Below are 18,376 nucleotides of genomic sequence, written 5' to 3'. Positions count from 1 at the left end.
TGCTCCTTTCCCGCTCATGCTCTGTCTCTCTCTGTCTCTTGAAAATGAATAAAAACGTTGAGAAATTTTTAAGAAAATAAACTGACTGAAAGCCCTGTTGACTGAGTCTCATCTTAGCATTTTATTAGTTTTCTATTGCTAGAAAATAACACATTTCCACCAATACAAGTGGTTTAAACAACACACATCTATTACCTTACAGGTCTATGGGTCAGATTCCCAACATGGGTCTCGTTGGGCTAAAGTCAAGGTGTCAGTGGGGCTGCATTCATTACTGGAGGTTCTAGGAATGGACCGGCTTCCTTGGACATTTGAGTTTGCAAAATCCAGTTCCTTGCGTCTGTAGGACTGAGATCCTGTTTCCTTTCTGGCTGTCACTGAGGGCAATTTCTAGCTTCTAGCAGCCACCCACATTCCTTGACTTGCGCCCACTTCTTCTGTCTTCAAAGTCCTCAACTCTTCTCCCCTCTCATCTCTCTGACCTGGCAGAGAAAGGTTCTCCAACCTTTAAGGACCCAAGTACTTAGATTGGGTTTACCTGGATAATCCAGGATATCCTCCCCATCTCAGTGTCCTTAACCTTAATCCCACTTGCACATTCTCCTTTAAAGATGGAAAGATCCTGGAGATTAGGGCATGAATGTCTTTGGAAGGCTATTATTTTGCCTACCACTACATCTGTTATCACTTCAGAATGAATCGGTTTCTCAGGGCAGGTAGTTTGTCTCCCAGCAAAGAGCTCTGGGAAATGAGGCCAATAAAAGGGAAATTTGGATTAAGGGAAGAGAGGTGAGGCACTGGCAGTAAATATGCTGGCAGGCCTGTGAGTGATGCTACAGAGAGAGGTTCCTGGCTTTACCGTATCTAGGTCGCTAAAACAAGAGAGAAATACTCACAAATGCCAAGAAAGTTAAACTTTGTGTGGCTTACAATTTCCCTTCAAATCAGTTCTGCCAAGGATAAAGCAACCTTCCCCGGCCATGAATAGTCATAATAGGTTTCCCCAAGATTTTCGTGAGTTGATTGATGGGTTATTATGGGCTCATTGCTGCCAATAGTTGAAGGATGTTGTCTTTGCTGGCTCGGTGAAGCTTCCAGATGTTAACAGAGTAGGCATTACTTGATGCTCACCCCACACCTAGCATTGGCTCCTGTAGTGGGTCCAGCCACTAATCGGGGACCTGGTGGTGTCCAAGGCAGACCTTTAGGTCACTTCCAGAGCTTTCTCTCTAGAGAGTGTACATTACATGGCTCAGATGCCATCTGTTTTGAATCTTTTTCTTTCCCTCTTTGCCATTTTCTTTCCTCCTTTCTCTCTCTTTCCTGCCCTCTCTTCTCTCCTCTCTAGTTTTCTGGTGTTTTAGGATCAAAATAATGAAAAAGAATAGACACAATTTCAGCTCAGGAAATAACCCAAAGGTATAAGGAAGTCTGTACAAAGTTCACTGCTTGACTCTTCCCCATGCTGATACAACAAGTTTACAGCAAAGGAATCTTGTCTGGGGAAATGAGGCAATGAGAGGTTGAAGTAGCACTGTGGGGTGAGGTGTGGCAGTCTGCTGCTCCTAGATGTCACGGAACCAAAGAGAGAGGGAGAGAATGGCCTCTTCTGAGGCCTCGGGGATTACAGGTTTCAGGTCAACCACAGTTGTAATTCTCCCATACATTGTCCCTATAAGAGGGATGGCAGGGAGACTCTGGGCCATGGTTTGTCCTTAGAAAAGGAGTGTGTTGGGCTTGGGCTTTCTAGATGCCACCACAGTGGGATGGGAAGCCAGAGTCTCAGCCTGTGCTAATAGAGGTCACAGCTCTTGGGAACAGGGCTTGCAACACAGAGGAAACTCCCCCTCCCTGCCCGTGACCACACCCTTGCTTCTCTCACATTTGGGCTTCCCAGTCAGACAGCTCTGGGGACGACACTGGCGTGGGATCATCGAGAAGACTGCTTGGGAAACCCAACAGGAAAAAGAGGTAGTTTGAGCCAAGAAAAGCCACCAGACTTTTCTTTTGGCTTGAGGCATTGTGTATACATTTGAATAATAAGAGCCAAATTAATGTTACAATTCTGATGTGACTGTTGAGCCACAGTGGTGTGCTAATCACAGTTTTCCAGGGATTATCTTCAGTCCTTATGCTAACTCTGCAAGGTAGGCTTAATCTACATTCTATAGGTGTTGAAACTGAGAATGAGAGAGGTTGCGAGAGTTGCCAAAGGCCAGAGTGTGTGTGGTAAGGTTGAGCTTCAAGGTCAGGTTCAGTTGATTTTAAAGCCTGTTTTCTCTTTCCCTCCCTCCTTCTCTTCCTTCCTTCCTCCCTTCCTTCCTTCCTTCCTCTTCTATTTTCTTTCTGCCCTGTTTGCTTTGTGTCTTTTTAAAAAGAAATACATTGTCGCATATGCAGCAGGAGTCCCTTTGTGTCCCTCCCCTGTCTCATTCTCCTCCCTTCCTCTCTGGAGGCAACCAGTCTCTCAATTGAGGTTGTCGAGTGGGAATATCCTCCCCACCCTTCATTACCTGTTCACAGCCATAAGCCATCTATAGCCTGGTGTGTTTTAAATGTTTACATATATGAAAAAGGGCTAAAAGTATTCATTTACAGAGGAAAAAAATACAAATGGCTCTTAACAAAAAAAATTCACGGTCTCATTCACTAAAAGAGCAGCACAGATTAAGATCACCTTGAGATACTGTTTTTTAACCTCGTCAGATTGGCCAGTACTGACAATCTGGTAACTCACTGTGTAGAAGAGGCCACAGGGAAGAGGTAGTCCAATTTTGATTGTGAGTGAGTGAAGTGATGTCTTCTCGCTAGAGGGCGATTTGACAGTCTGCATCAAAAATGCAAATGCCCCAGGGAGCCTGGGTGGCTCAGTTGGTTAAGTGTCGACTCTTGATTTGGGCTCAGGCCATGATCTCATGGATCGTGGGTTAAAGCCCAGTATTGGGCTCTGTGCTGGCAGTGCGGAGCCTGCTTGGGATTCCCTCTCACCCTCTCTCTCTCTGCTTCTCCCCCTCTTTTTGTCTCTCTCTCTCTCAAAATAAATTTTGAAAAAATGTAAATGCACAAAATTACAAGAGAAATTTCATTTCCAGAAATCTGTCTATAGGTATATGTGTACATCTTCAAAAGCACATGTGTTCAAGGTGATTCTTTAAAGTGTTGCTTGTAATAAAAAGACCGGGAATAATCCACACACCCATCAATAAGGGACTGGTTGAATAAATTGTGGTACATCCCAACTAGAAAAAAGAATGAAGGTATTCTCTATGCCAAAGTGGAAATTTCTCCCACACATACTGACTAACAAAAAAGCAAAAGTGCAGAACACTATGTATAGTATGCTACCTTTGTGCAGCAAAGAGGAAAATTAAGCTTATCTGTCCAGGAAGTTTACATATGAAAACTAGTAACAGTGTTGTATGTGGGAAGAAAGAAGGAGGATGAAAGAAGAAAGGAAGACTTTTAAATGTATTTTAAAATATTTTTTTTTTTTTTGAGCAACATGGATGGACTGTGTTACCTATCCCCAAAATTAAATTAAAAAACTAGAATGGCATTATACGGTATAAGTCATTCTGCATAACATTTTCCAGTCTGGTTTATGTTATTGAGGCCTATCCATGTGGTCATGACCTTGATCTTTCCATTAATTATGCTGCCTTGAACTGTAGACTCTTACAGCTGGACTGTAAGTCTTACTGTTGGAGGTCACCCAGCTCCCTACTTTCATGTTACTGGAAAGACACACGAAGGTGCAGGAATGGCAAATGACTCCCCCAGGCCAGCCCGGCAGGTTGGTGCCAGAACTGGGGTTGGCCTCAGATCTTGCAACCCTGGCTGGGAGTCTGGGGCTGCCTTTCTTCCTCCACCCCCCAATGCCAAAACCACCTCCTGATTCTTACTGGGTGTTGGTAATATTATGTGTTAGCCTTTCCTAGGGATGTTTGCCTTTTAAAAACAAAACAAAGATAAACAACCACATCGAACACAAAACAGTGATCACCGTTTTATGCAATAGAGGTTATTTGGGGTGAGGGAAATGACAGGGGGCACACGAATAGCCGTGGTGTTGTTAGCCAGGGTTGGAATAAATTTTGTAGTATCTCTTTTCCCATTTCTTCTCTGTAAATAAATAAGCAAATAAATAAAAGAAAAGAAAAAGAGAAAGGCGAACAAAACAAAACAACTAGGTCATCACTCTTTCACTTGTATGGTTGGTTCTGCCTTGAGCTCAGGAAGGAACTAATTTGTGGCTTGAACTGGCAATAACATTGTGGCAAATATTGTTAATGTAACAAAATGCTATTAGTCTTTTTGTTGCCATAGAAACAGTCAAGGCACTCATAAATCCCCTACAGTGAATGAGCCCTCTGCAGGTCAAGTCCCCTGGTCCTGCCATCATGCAGGACCCCATTAACCATCCTGACAGGGGAGGACCTTTCAGGATTTACCTTGATAAATAACCCCATTCCTTAGTAAAGCACTAGGTCACGAGTGGTAAGGATACAAAAATTCAGGTGGTTTCACTTCAAATCTAATAGCATAGATGGGTTTTTCCCAGAATTTTATACTAAAACATTTTAGCAGTGAGGGAGTCGGAACAATGTGAAGAGGTCCTACCTAAGCTTGGAATTTGGGTCACATTCGGGATTTTCAGTCACAATTTCATGCAAATGCTAGATTCCATTTTGTAAGATAAATGTGTTTGCTTTAAGGTACACATTTATATTTCATTAACCATTTTCCCCGCTCCCCATTCTTCAAATTGATGCTGCAAGAAGATACACTGTGGTGATCTGTGGCTTTGGATATCTTCTGTCTGGATCTTGGCAGGGATCTTTGTACACAGAGATCAAGTTTGAGAAGCATGGATTGGCCAGAAGTTGGAAACTGATTTTGTAAAGAGCCAGACAGTACATTTTTAGGCTTTGTGGGCCACGCTGTTTCTGTTAACAACGATTCAACCCTGACATTGTAGTCTTTTAGTAAAAGCAGCCATAAACAATATGTAAATGAACTGGCATGGCTGTGTCCCAACAAAACTTTATAAAAACAGACAGATTTGGCCCATGGCCTAAATCTGGCTTGCGGGTTATAGTTTATTAACGCCTTAGATGAGACAGTACATGCCCAGGGGTTTATAAAAAGGACATATTTTCAGCTAGAACAAATAAGAAAGAAGAATGGGAGTAGAAATTCCATTGACCATTGAAGGCCACCTGTTATTTCAAAGACCAGAGAGGAAATGATAGCATTATAGGCAGGAGACCAGTGTAATCAAAGGCAAAATTTTTAGGTTTATGTGTAGGTGGGGGACAGGGAAGACAGTAATTAGATCAGTTTGGCTGCAGGAAGGAATTCATGTCCAAGAGAAGCATGCTAAACCATTAGGCCTGGAAGGGACCTTTCTGATCATTTTCTTCTCATTTTACAGATGGGGAAATTGAGGTCAAGAGAGATCTCAGATCTGGAACAAGGCTGGAGAGCGGAGTGCCTTGAATACTAAGCTAAGGGATCTCAGCTCTGCAATGCGGACCAGTGATGTTTCAACATTTCCTCATTTGAATGCTTATTCATTGACCCACTTCCTACATGCCATGTGACCAGATGTCCCAAGAAGAGTTCCTTTGGGATGAAGTTAATTCTCATCCTTTGTATACCATTGTGAAATAGCACTGCGAGATGGTGACAAGACACATCTGAAGCAATCACCTAGACGAGTGCCAAGGATCCAAAAGCTTTAGCTTCTCATCCTGCTGTTAACTTGTTCTGCTAGCCCAGACGGAATCCTGAGCTCTCCTATAGTTAAACAAGAAGGCTTCATCCTCAGAACCAGTGGCTCTGGCCCCTTCTCCCACCATGAACTCGACGTAATAAATAACCAGAGGATACTGGAGTAAGAGGTGCCACAACCTTGTGTGACCCAGATACTCGTTCATTGATTTTTCCCTACTAATTATTGAGCACTTCAGATGCCCTGGTTGTTGAGGATAAGCAATAAAGAGGTAAGCAGGCAGGCTTCTGCCCTCATGGGGCTCACATTCTAATGGTGTGAGGAGGGGAACATAAACAACACACAAGTAAACAAAAAAGCAAACAAAAGAATTTCAGTTGTAGATAAGTGCTTCCAGCAAAATTGAACAGGGTGTCATACGTTAATGGCTGGAGGGACTATTTTTTTGAGGAGAGACCTGAAGGTTGAGAGGAGAGCAAGCACAGGGCACTCCAGGCAGGGGGCAGAGTAGGAGGAAAGACCCAGAGTGTGCTGTTGGAGGAACAGAAAGAAGGCCTGAGTGTCTCCAGGGTGGTGGGTGGGGAAAGAGGGATAGGAGACAAGGAAAAAGAGACAATGTAAAGAAATGGATGAATTTTAATCTGGTTGATTATGTGACTCAACTTGGTCTCTCTCTCTCTCTCTTTTTTAATGAATTCTCTTAAACCCATTGAGAGAAATGTGTGAAACAATATCTGCCCTTGTTTTTAAGAGGTGATTTCTGAGTATATCGTTCTTGGCTGTCGCCTGACTTCCACCAGCTGCCGTTGCCATTTCAGCTCTAATTGTCAGTCTTTTGTAGGTGACCTCTGTTTTCTCTGCCGCTTTTATAATATCAGGTCTTTGTTTTAGTGCTCCTTAGTTTATCTATAAATGTGCTCAGTGTGGATTTAATCTTATTCATTCTATTTGGGGTTTGGTGGGGAATCCTCAGTCTGAAGCTTAGTTTCTTGCACCAATTTTGGAAAATGCAAACCTATTAACTCATTGAAAATTTCCTCTCTTCCACTCTTTCTATTCATTTCTCCAGTACTTTAACAAGATGCATGTTAGTCCTTCTAAGCCTGTCATCCATTATTCTTGACATACCTTTCCTATTTTACCTCTTTTAGTCTAGTTACTCTGTGCTCAAGTTAGAATAATTTCAGATATATAGTCACATTTATCAATTCTCTTCAGCTGCACTTAACATTCTGGTTTCTATTTTTAAAAGAGCATCCAGGCTGTTACTTGGAGAATGATTTGGAGGGATTATGAGTAGAAGTAAGATAATTGACAAGCCTAGTCCAAGTGGGAAATAATGGTGGCCTCTATCAGACAGTAGCAGTGGTGACTGAGAGCAGTGACTAGATTCAGGATGTATTTTGGAAGCAGAAGAAACAGGACCCGTTGAGTGATTGGATGTGGGGGTTTGGATGGTGCTGCTGGTGGTATTGGTGAAGTGAAAAGCAGAAATCAAGGATAACTCATCGGGGTTGGCACTTGAACAACTAGTAAATGGTGGTGGTTTTTTGTTGTTGTTAAGATTGGAACAGTGGGGATGAACAGTTTGAGTGGGGAGTGTGGTCAGTCCATAGGTCCATCCTGGGTGTGCTGGAGTGGAAGATGCATTTGAGGCCTCCAGGAAGGGATATGCAGTTGGCAACTGGAAGTACACTAGTTCTGCATCTCCAGTTAAAGGGCTGGCATTCTCTCTAACACCCAAATAACAATTGTTTATGACAGTTTGCATGACCACACATTTTATATCTCTTCCCCGGAATTTCTGGGGCTCCTTAAAGAAGATCTGTTAATTCCCTGGACCCATCCTGGTTCCTGCCTTTCACCTCCACTAGGCATTCTGTTCCCATCTCTCCTCAACCCTGTGACACCATACGACTTCCCTGCCCGAGACTGGACATGTTTAAGGGAACTGATACATGTTGTCAAATAGCTCTTCCCAGAGATTGTGCCCCTTATATTCCCATCAATAGAGAAGGCGTGTCCATTTCCCCACATTCTCACTAGTATATATATATATATATATATATATATATATATTTTAAAGTTTATTCATTTTATTTTGAGAGAGAGAGAGAGAGAGAGAGAGAGCAAGCACATGAGCGGGGAGTGGCAGAGAGAGAGAGGGAGAGAGAGAATCCCAAGCAGAGTCCATGCTCTCAGCACGGAACCAGACACGGGGCTCGATCCCACACACTGTGAGATCATGACCTGAGCTGAAATCAAGAGACGGATGCTAAACTGAGTGAGTCACCCAGGCACCCCACACTTTCCAACTTAATAGATGATAGAGGGTGACACATTTCAATTTGTATTGCAAACAAACAATAATGTACGTCTATAGATTTCAACACTCCAAATCATTCAAGCACTCATAATCACACATAATCATGCAGGAATTTTAGGGTGCAGATAACAGTGCTACCTGAGAAGTGCCACTCCACACCAGGCTCTGCAGTTGTGGTACCTCTTTTATCCCCCATGGCATCCTGATGCAGTGTTATTATTTTTTTTTTAATTTTTTAATGTTTATTCATTTTTGAGACAGAGAGAGAGTGAGCATGAATGGGGGAGGGATTGAAGGAGGGAGACACAGAATCCAAAGCAGGCTCCAGGCTCTGAGCTGTCAGCACAGAGCCCGATATGGGGCTCAAACCCACAAACCGTCAGATCATGGCCTGAGCCGAAGTTGGACGCTTAACCGACTGAGCCACCAGGCACCCCATGGTGTGTGTTACTATTATCCCTCGTTTTCTACATGAGGAAACTGAGGCCAAGGGAATAAGTAACTTGTCCTAATGGTAGGGCTGGGATTGACATCTTAGGTCAGCAGGAATGCACAGCCCGAGCTCCTAAGCCTTGCCCTCCTCTCTTCTCCTGCCCTAGGAGGGATGCTGGCCCAGAACTGCTCCTTGCCCAGGACAACAGCATTAATCAAATTCCTTCTGGAAATTATTTTCATCTCTTAACCACCCCCTCTCACCTTCCTGCTTTTTTCTCCCAGGTTTCTAGATCCTTTTGAGGTTGACATGTGGGCAGTATAATCTTCTGTGATCCTACCTCAGCGAAAACATTCCAGTCATCTGTGGGCAGGGGTAACAAAGGCCATGAAACTTCTGCAGGTTTAGGGGTGGAGAGGGGCCTCCCTGCTGGGGGCCCATCTCCTCTGCCACCTCTTTCCTGTCATACAGCAGTGAGGTAAATTTTATTTTTTCCTGATAATAATAATGAGATAATATATATTTAGGGCCTACTATGTGCTTGTGTCCTGTTGTAAGCACCTTCATTCCCTGCAACTACCCAATGGCATACTTACCATTGTAAATGTTGTATGTGCTTATTACATAAACTTTGAATAATAGAGCACCTAAGGACTGCCATGGCTAAGATCATGGTGTGTTCCTTTCTAATATTCTTTCTTGGCTTAAGTAGTTTTTATATATTTTAATGGGCATCACATCACATGTGCAGTAAAGTTATACATGTTCAACTATACACTTTTGAGAGAGAAGAGGGAAGGAAACCAAAGAATTTTGGTGGATGCGCTGGAGTGAGCATGAGATGGGAACAGAGGGGGATTCTGTTGTTCCCTCCTTAGACCTCAGCTCCTGGGCCTCTTGTCATGTGAGTGTCTCACCACATAGGCTGTGGGTCTAGGTTTATTAAAGAGATGTGTTGGGGTTCAACATGGCACCTCATTGGGACCATCTGCTTCCACTGATGGTCACACTAGGAGTCAAAGATCCACTGAGCATTTAGGGAAGCACTGGCTGATGAAACGTACTGAGAAATGTGCATCTCCCATATGGTATCATGCTAACGGGTTTCAACGGTGTATCAACTTTTGATATTTCTACGCAGAGAACAAACCTGACAGGCTAACAACCCCTGTACAAGATGCCACTTTTTGGAGCTGAGTCACCCTGTACTTTGAGGTTTAAGTCAAAGTGACTTAAGCTCTTTATCCTATTTTCTTTAAACCTTATCCTACTTGCTGGGATGTCTAATGTCCTCCCCCAGATTTCTGTCATCTCTGAAGTTGACATTGTTTTGGTTCATACTGGTTCCGGGTTTCTGCCTATGAGGAGCTCTGGGTTCACTTCTCCCATGAAAGGACCACATGCTGCCCTGCCCCCTGCATGGAGCCTGGCATGGAATTTGACTTCTACTTTTTGTTTTCACCCGGCCCTTCTCCTGAGGAGTGTGTGCTTAGTAGACTTAAATCAAGGTGTGCAGATTTGGGAAGGATTTTTAAAATTCCTAATAACACCAATAGATTAAAATTATTTTTTCTTTCACAATTTTTGAGCCATGAACCAGCAGAGTACCTGATGCTGTTGAGGCCTGGAGAAGGAGGCAGGAGATTGGGGCCTGTAGCCTCTCAGGTGTGACAGGATGCATCTGTTCCCCCCCGCCCCGGGTTGACAGAACACCCTGGGAAGCAGGACTACACTTGCCATTATCCCTAAGTGGGTTCTGAGCAGATGAGATGATCATAGTAAAAGGGGATTGAGGGGTGGACTGTCTCTGATTGGGGAGAGAAAGGAGGGAAGCAGCTAGAGCCCAAGCTGGTGCTACATACCAACACCTATGTAGGGGGATGGCCCACACATGTAGGGGTGGCCTCACAACACTCCACAACGAAACCAATGTGTGTTCCCCATGAGACGAAGCCTCACAGGGAGAGCCAAAGGCCAGTCCATGTCATTCAAGGAAACGACAACCCGTGTAATGAAGAGGACCAGTCCCTCACCAGGGGCAGCTAAGTAAGGGGACACCTCGGCCCTTCCATCCTTCTGTCCTGCTTCAACACCAGAGGACATGTGTGGAGGAGACAGGGTGGTGACAACAGACCCTACTCCCCTCCCTGCCAAGCTCCTTAGAGACACAGGTCCAGTGTTTGTGTATGTGTTTGGGGTTGGGGGCAAACACTGTCAGGGGATGGTGGGGAGAAGAGAGTCATTGCTTGAAAATAAGCTTAAAATGTGAAGGAGTAACCCCTAATAACTGGAAATAAGTGGTATTGGACTAAGATGATGGTAAGCATTGCTAAAGAGAGTTTGAGAGCACATGGTGGCACTTTTGTGTTTGAAACTCTGTTCCTTAATAAACTGGATTCCATCGTAGTTATTGGGCAATGGCCTTTTAAAGATTCAATTTTCATAGCCAGTATGCCTTTCCCCAGCTGCTTGTATCTGCCCACTTCATGTGACAACTTTTTTCAGGCCTGGAGGGTGCCATCTCAATACATTGGCCATCGAAGGTAATGATCCAGGGGAGAGAAAGGAGGATGTCCCCAGAAAACCTTGCAGGTTCAGTAATTTGTATGGGAGTGAGCAAGAGGGTGTGATTGTCCCCTCTTACCTCTAGGGGTAGGAAAAGGTTATGTTCAGATCTGGTGTGTAAGAATATCAGGCCTTTTTAACCCACATTTACTGCCAAATCCTTCCCTTCTGAGTCTGAGTCACCGTTCCAGCCACCTGCTCCTTGTGGCCACCTGGGAGTCCTAAAATCATGGAGTCTAGGATGTCATCCTCACTCCCATCACTTAAGGCACAGTTGTGTCTGTAGAGCAGAATGAAGTAGAGAGAGAAAGTAATATTGAGGGCTGAGAGGGAGGAGAGACTCAGAAAGATGGGCTATTTGGAAATGAAAACTGCCTTGGATTCCATCATAGCCTCTGTTCTGAGAACAAGAAGAGGAAGAGAGGCTGACAGGGGAGGTTAGTTTTTAGCAACTGTTTTAAAATTGACAACAGAGGAAGAGAGACCAGAACCACAGACAAAGTTAACATTTTGCACTTCAGCATCGTTTGATCTTTCAAAAAGTCCCCAATCTTCAGAGGGGTTGTCCCTGGATAAGAGGTTCTGTTCTGAACTGGAGGAAGATCTCGGTGAAACAGGGATGGAGTTTATGGTCCCTTCCCCAAATCACTCCCTATCAGCATCCCATAATACTGGAAATCCCCGGGGTTAACTTTGCTTTCCTTCTGGCCACACTTATGAAGCTCATTTAATGCATTCCATAGTGGTGTCTCAATTTATAGATGAGCTAATTGAGGCTTGGATAAATTAAACAGTGGAAACTCATACAGCTGGTAAACCACACATCTCAAGATTGAAGCTCAGGTTTGTTTGATTCCAGACTCTATCACACTAGTGGCCCCACTATATGTTCACTCTTATAGGATCGGGACCTGCTCTGTCAACTCTGTTACGTGGTTTACTGACCAAGGTAACCAGGAGATCAGCCTGTGGAGTTTGGGGGTCAGGAGGGCTTGAGTTTGAGTCTTGAATCCATCATTAATCAGTTGTGTGACTTTGGAAACTCAGTCTCTTCAGTTCACTCAAAAGGAGGCTGGGCTATGAGAAGTCCAACAAAGCACATGGTAAGCATTTTACTAGATTACTGTTAATTTTTTAAAGCTATATATTCTTTGGCCATGAACAAGCAATGAAAGAGAACAAACAATGATCAGAATGATAGCTAACATTTATTGAGTGCCTAGGATGGATTAGACACTGTTGAAAGATCTCTCCATGTACTAAATTAATTCTCTTCACAATCAATGAGGTCTGTACAATTAACGTCAGTGTACAAAGAAGAAGCACATCCAGCCACAGGTAGAGGAGTCAGGATTTGAACCAAGGTGGCTGAACTTGAGCGCTTGCACTCACCAGCAGGAGGTAAGCTTCGTGTGGGCCTTCTTGGGAAGTTGGAAGCAGAGGGTGATGCTTAGGGAGGGTGAATAGGAGGCTTTGGTCCTGGGGACAGCATGTGGGCTTTGGGCTTTGGGCTTTGGGCTTTGGGAAGAGGGCAAGACAGGATGACCATGGACATGGAGTTGGGTGTTTGAGACAGCTGTCACCTGTGGGATCTTGAAGACTGAATTCTAAAGGTGAATCACACTGTCAGAGCTTCTGTTTCCTTAGAGATGGTCTAGACTCATCTCATGCTCTTTTAAACTGTGCCCTGTGGACCCTTAGAGTTCTCCAAGGAGTGGGTAGATGGGGTCCTAGGTGGGGGCTCAGCACATGGGTCTTTAAGACGCTCTTCCTTGCTTCAACTAGAGCGATTTCACTTTGCTTTTCACTTTTTTTTTTTTTTTTTTTTTTTTTTGTACAACTTACATACAGCAAAGCGCACAAATCTCATGAGAAAGCTTGATGAGTTTTTATATATGTATACATCCAGGTACCCATTACCCAGATCAAGGTAAAGAACATTCTCTGCTCCCTGGGGCAAGTTCTCTGCTGTCCCCTCCTAGTCAGTGCCCTCACCAAAGATAACCACCTTCTGATCTTTCCTGTTTTTGAACTTCATATAAATAGAATTATAAAGTTCATGCTCTTTTTGTGTCTGGCTTCTTTCACTCAAAATTATATGGAGACATTCATCCACATTTTGGAGTGTAGCAATGGTCTTTGTTTTTTCATTGCCATGTAGTATTACATTGCATGACAATATTACAGTTTATTGATCTTTTGTACTATTGATGCACAGTTGGGTTGTTTCTGGGTTTTGGTATTATGAACATAGCTGTTATGAACATTCTTGCACAAGCCTTGTGATGGACAAATGAGTGCATTTCTGTTGAGTGTATACCCAGGGATGGTTTATAGAGCTCTGGTGGGTAGAATAGCTGTTTTTGAATAGACATTTCATAAAGCGGGGGTCCTCATAAGATTTCACTTGGGACGTGTGGCTGCTTAAGATTTCTTTTTAAAGGAAAAAGTTTAACTTCCACGAGTGCAATCCTCTGCATTTGCAGATGATCAGAGGGAGATTCAGAGAAGATGGTGATTTGCTCAGACTTAAGCCACAGCAAAGCCATGCCTGGAACTCAATTACTAGATAGAAGTTTCTTATGAACTTCTGAGCTGTCTGAAATGTGTGCTATATATCACTCAACCTGGCTGCTGGTCAGATGTGGAAAGGACAATCTGAGTCAGAAGCCCTGGGTTCAAGCCCCACAACTGTTACCAGTGTGTGATGCATGGCAAGGTACTTGCTGCTGTGAACTAACTGGAAAGTGGATACCCCTGCTTCCCAGCGTTGCCGGATTAAAGGAGATCATGATGCAGAGACACTCCATTGGTTGAGAAGCACTTAACATCATTATTATCATTACCATCAAAATATATTCTAAGGGGATGCTTTGGTAAGCATACTGTTTCCTTGTAATATTAATGCTTATAATAATTCACTACTTCACATTTTATTTTTTTTAGCCTGACTTAATAGTTTTTAATGAGAGCTTTCCCCCCTTCATTAAAAAGCTAGTGTGACAGATAGTATTTCCCAAAGATGGCCACACCAAAGTATACCCCATCCTATGTGTTGCTCTCTGATGGAAAATTTTTATGTGACACATCTCCATTGAAGTTAACAGGGTCAACGTTCTCTCCCCTCAAACCTGCGCGGACCTTTGTAACTACCTCAACTAATGGAACTTGGCAGAAATGAGGATACATGAGGACAAATCCAGAGTTAGAAAGGAGAGGTCTACATTTTGGGGTGTTTCCTAGAGAGAACAGAAACAACCCCAGGAGGAGACACTGCATTGGGTTTTGCTTTTCTGATTTCACACTGTGGTCCTTTTCATTTCTCATGTCTTCATTTAAACTTTCCATAGCAAACACCCCCTTGAGTTAAACCTGAGATAAGAACTGAATTCTGAGTAGCTTCCAACTCAGATGGAATTGCAGTCGTTTGCAAGGAGCCTAGTGATTTCAGGAGAAAGGCCTGGAGGCCACATCCTCCTCTTGGGGATTGGTGGGGGTGGGGGGGAGTGGGGGGGTGGGTAGGGACAAGATTGTGGGCGAGAGCTCTCCTGGGAGGACGATAGCTCCCCTTAGCCTGAGAGGCAGATGGGCTCCTGGCACCCAAGCCCTAAAGGCAGAATGACACCTATGAGTACGGGTGGCTGGGAGAGAGAGAGCTTGCTTGTCGACTTGCCCCCCGAGAGGTCCAGATTTCTGTGAAAAAGGTCCTTCTGTCAAGACGGTTTGTATTACAAATGTAAAAATAGTATATTCTTCACATATGTAAATTGCTTCCCACATTGGAAAGCAGGTTCACATGCATTTCTTATTTGATTTTTCCAAAGGCCATGTAAAGAAGCTAGAGAATGTATCATCACCATCATCACCATCCTTCCTCTTCCTTCCTCTTCTCCTCTTCCTCCCCCTTCTTCTTCTTCCTCTCCTCCTTCTCCTCCTCCTGCTTCTCCCCCTTCCCCTCTTTCTCCTCCTTCTTCTCCTTCTGCCTCCTCCTCCTCTTCTTCTCTTTCTCCTCCTCCTTCTCCTCCTCCCCTCCTCCTCCTTCTCCTCCCTCTTCTTCTTCTTCTTCTTCTTCTTCTTCTTCCTCTTAATTTTATATTTAAAAGAACTGAAAGGGTAAGGGCTTTGCCCAAGATCACACAGCTAGCAAGCAGAAATGCCAGTGAAAGAATTGGGTCTTCTGTCTTCTGAGAAAATTTCCTTTACTGCATGGTAGACTTGATCCATGCGGGAGCAGGAGTTTTGGGCACCATAGCAGATCAATGGCAGAGCTAACTTGAGGTGGGGGTACTCTTCACCCCTTTGATTGCCCCAAAGCTCTTTTCTATATGCATAATACTGACTCTATGTGGGATAAAATGCCCCTGTGTCCCCTGATGACTTTCCTGCCTCTGTCAGAAAAGAACCACCCTATCAGTCATTTACATTTTAGTGAGAATATAAGGACTTATGTTTCCTCTAACAGAGATATTTGTGTTTTACATCTTATCTCGCTGTGATGATTGACCCTTGGAAAAGGCATTCCCAGCATCAGTAAGAAGGTAGAAGAAGCATTTTCTCAGGGGCAAGGGGGGGAAGCTAGCAGGAGAGATTTTATAGACTCCCCCCAACCCTATAGCATCATGTCAGCAGATGCTAATTACTTCAGTCACAAAAATTCAGTTATCAAATACCTGAGAGGTGGGTGCTGGGGATACAATAATGAGTAGGGTGTGGTCCATGGAAAAAGTCACAGTCTGGTGGGGGAGACAGGCAAGGATGCAAGTAACTGTAATATATAGTAAGTGCTATCACAGATGTAAGTGTTCAGGGTGCTATCAAAGCATGAAGGAACCAGGGTAAGAAGCAGGACATATCAGAGGTTTTCGGAAAAGGTAACATCAGTTGGGCTGAGTCTGGTAACATCAGTTGGGCTGAGTCTGGACAGGCAAATAAAACTGCCATCTCTTGAATATCTTAGTCCGAGTTGTGTAGAAGAGCAAATCTGAGGGATTATATGCTGATACTAGGGAAGAGTGTAACCCTAGGGAAAGCAGGCATGAAGGAAAGGGTAGTGAGTGTGCAGAGTGGAGAGTAATATGATGGAGTGCATTATTGCACTGGCCGCAGCTCTGTAGCAAGCCTGGATGATTGCTGCCTCTCACTAGACAGCCTCAGAGAGGCTGCATGGAAGGTGGCCGATGCAGTGTCCTGTCGGGGGTCAGGGGATGGAGAGGAAATGTATTTTCTGGTTCTCTCCCATTTCTGATCCCCCAGTGGCTCAGGCTCACCCCAGGGAGAGTTAACTCTCATGTATTTCCAGTTCAAGTCGCATGCCCTGTGGCTGGCAATTTATCTGAGTCCAAGTCTGGGAGTATTGAGAGGTGCAAGAAGTCGCTGGTGGCAGCTGTAGGGGCAAACGCTGTGGCCCGGGTGCTGACAGAGGAGATCTGAGGTAGCCTAGAGGGGGGAGCACGGGGGAGCTAGCAGGGCGTTTACACACACTGGATTGTCTAATCCTCACGATAACCCTGTGTGATGGGTTGCATTGTGTGCCCCCAAAAGACATGTTGAAATCCTAATCCCTGTTACCTGTGAATGTGACCCTACTGGGAAATAAGGTCTTTGCAGATGTCATCAAGATGTAAATGAAGAGGAGGTCAAAATGGAGAAGGGTGGCCCTTAACCCAATATGACTGTCGTCCTTAGAAGAAAAGAAGAGGCATAGAGACAGCCACATACCGAGAGAAGGATGGCAGGTACCGACCTAGACAGGCAGGGAGATGCCGTGTGATGAGGCAGGGAGGCGTCCAGGAGCCAAAGAGCACCAGGAGTGCTGACAACAGCAGAGGCAGAGAAAAAGGCACAGAACAGATTCTCCCCTCCAGGCTCTAGAGAGAGCACAGTCCTGGGGTGCCTCAGTGGCTCAGTCAGTGAGCATCCGACTTCTGCTCAGGTCATGATCTCATGGTTTGTGAGTTTGAGACCCACGTTAGCCTCTGTGCTGACAGCTCAGAGCCTAGAGCCTGTTTCGGATTCTGTGTTTCCCTCTCTCTCTGCCCTTCCCCACTCACATTCTGTCTGTCTGTCTGTCTCTCAAAATTAATAAACATTAAGAGACAGAGAGCACAGTCCTGAAGACTGCTTGATCTTGGACTTGCAGCCTCCAGAAGAATGATGCAAGTGCATACATTTCTGTTGCTTTAAGCCACCTGTTTGTGGTGCTTTTTGCAGGAGCCCGAGATGTAAGGTAGAGATGAACAGAGGCATGATGCACAGATAGCTGTGGCTCAAACCTGAAGAATGAAGCAGGGTGAGGCCCACGGTGTGGAGGCTGGCCAGAGCGGATAGTTACTGAGAACATTCTACGCGGTGAGCGCTGCTCTGAGTGCTCTTCCTCTACCCTCCCATTTAATCCTCACAAAACCCAGTGAGGAACAACCTGTATATGCCTATTTTCCAAAGAAGGACTTGAGGTACAGAGCACTTAAGCAACTCGCTTAATGTCACAGTCAATGGCATTGAAACCCTGGCACGCCCAAGCGTATGGTCTTTTCGTTCACCCTGCATTCATTCACCCAAGGCTGACACAGTGCCCCCTCTGTGCTAGGGGGCGGGGTGCAGAGCTGAACACTTTGGTTCCCCCAACCTCACAGCCCTCACCATCTTTCTAATCCAATCCAGTTGGCACTCTCCCACACTTAACTCAAGAACTGCTCTGAAATGTAGCTGGTCTGAGCTTATGTGCTATATATGTAGAATACACACCAGGTTTAGAAGACCTAATACAAAAAGAATGCAAAATATACCATTAATAATTTTTAATATTGACTGCATGTTGAAGTGACTGTGTTTTGGATATAAACTATATCATTAAGGTTTATTGTACCTTTAAGAAAAAAAAGTGGCCACCAGAAAACTAGAGTCATGTGGGCATTCACATGCTATTTCTGTTGGATGGCGTTGCTCTAGAATGTGAAGTCCTTGAAGGCAGGGGCTGTCTCTGTATTGTTCACTGTGGGTCCCAGGAGACAGAACAGGGCCAGTACACAATGGTCCCTCAATAGAGTTGTTGGATAATTGAATAAATGACCAAATCCCATGCACCTTTGCCTGCTCATCTGTTCCCTGTGAACACAAGGTCAGACCTCACTTGTACCTTGCTTTGTCTCTCTGGGAAATCCCTCAGTTATTCTGAGGCTTAAACAGAAAACAGAGGCTGCTTCATGCCAAGAAATGGAGAGGCTGCATATGTGGTGGAATTTGGAAAATAAAAAGGGTCAGAGTATTTCCAGCCACAATGGCAGCTATCACTGACTGGATGCAAATTCTGTGCCTGGCA

The 18,376-nt window shown here is 44.4% G+C and overlaps 2 long non-coding RNA genes across 3 annotated transcripts; both read left to right on the top strand.

Moving 5' to 3' along the window:
• The first annotated feature begins 1,900 nt into the window (after positions 1–1,900).
• On the top strand, positions 1,901–12,879 carry LOC115522699. Of its 2 annotated transcripts, none has more exons than XR_003971577.1 (4): positions 1,901–1,971; positions 5,435–6,005; positions 11,961–12,161; positions 12,347–12,879. It is a non-coding gene; the product is annotated as an uncharacterized LOC115522699 (long non-coding RNA). The 2 variants fall into 2 exon arrangements; XR_003971576.1 differs by having other exon boundaries at positions 1,910–2,147.
• An 18-nt stretch (positions 12,880–12,897) lies between these two features.
• On the top strand, positions 12,898–18,136 carry LOC115522715. The gene is made up of 2 exons (XR_004343967.1): positions 12,898–13,934; positions 17,269–18,136. It is a non-coding gene; the product is annotated as an uncharacterized LOC115522715 (long non-coding RNA).
• The last annotated feature ends 240 nt before the right edge of the window (positions 18,137–18,376 follow it).

The sequence above is a fragment of the Lynx canadensis genome, chromosome A1 (genome assembly GCF_007474595.2).
Source record: "Lynx canadensis isolate LIC74 chromosome A1, mLynCan4.pri.v2, whole genome shotgun sequence".
Lineage (NCBI taxonomy): Eukaryota > Metazoa > Chordata > Mammalia > Carnivora > Felidae > Lynx > Lynx canadensis.
Note: the sequence above shows the minus strand (reverse complement) of the source record. Positions and strands in the feature narration are given on the sequence as shown.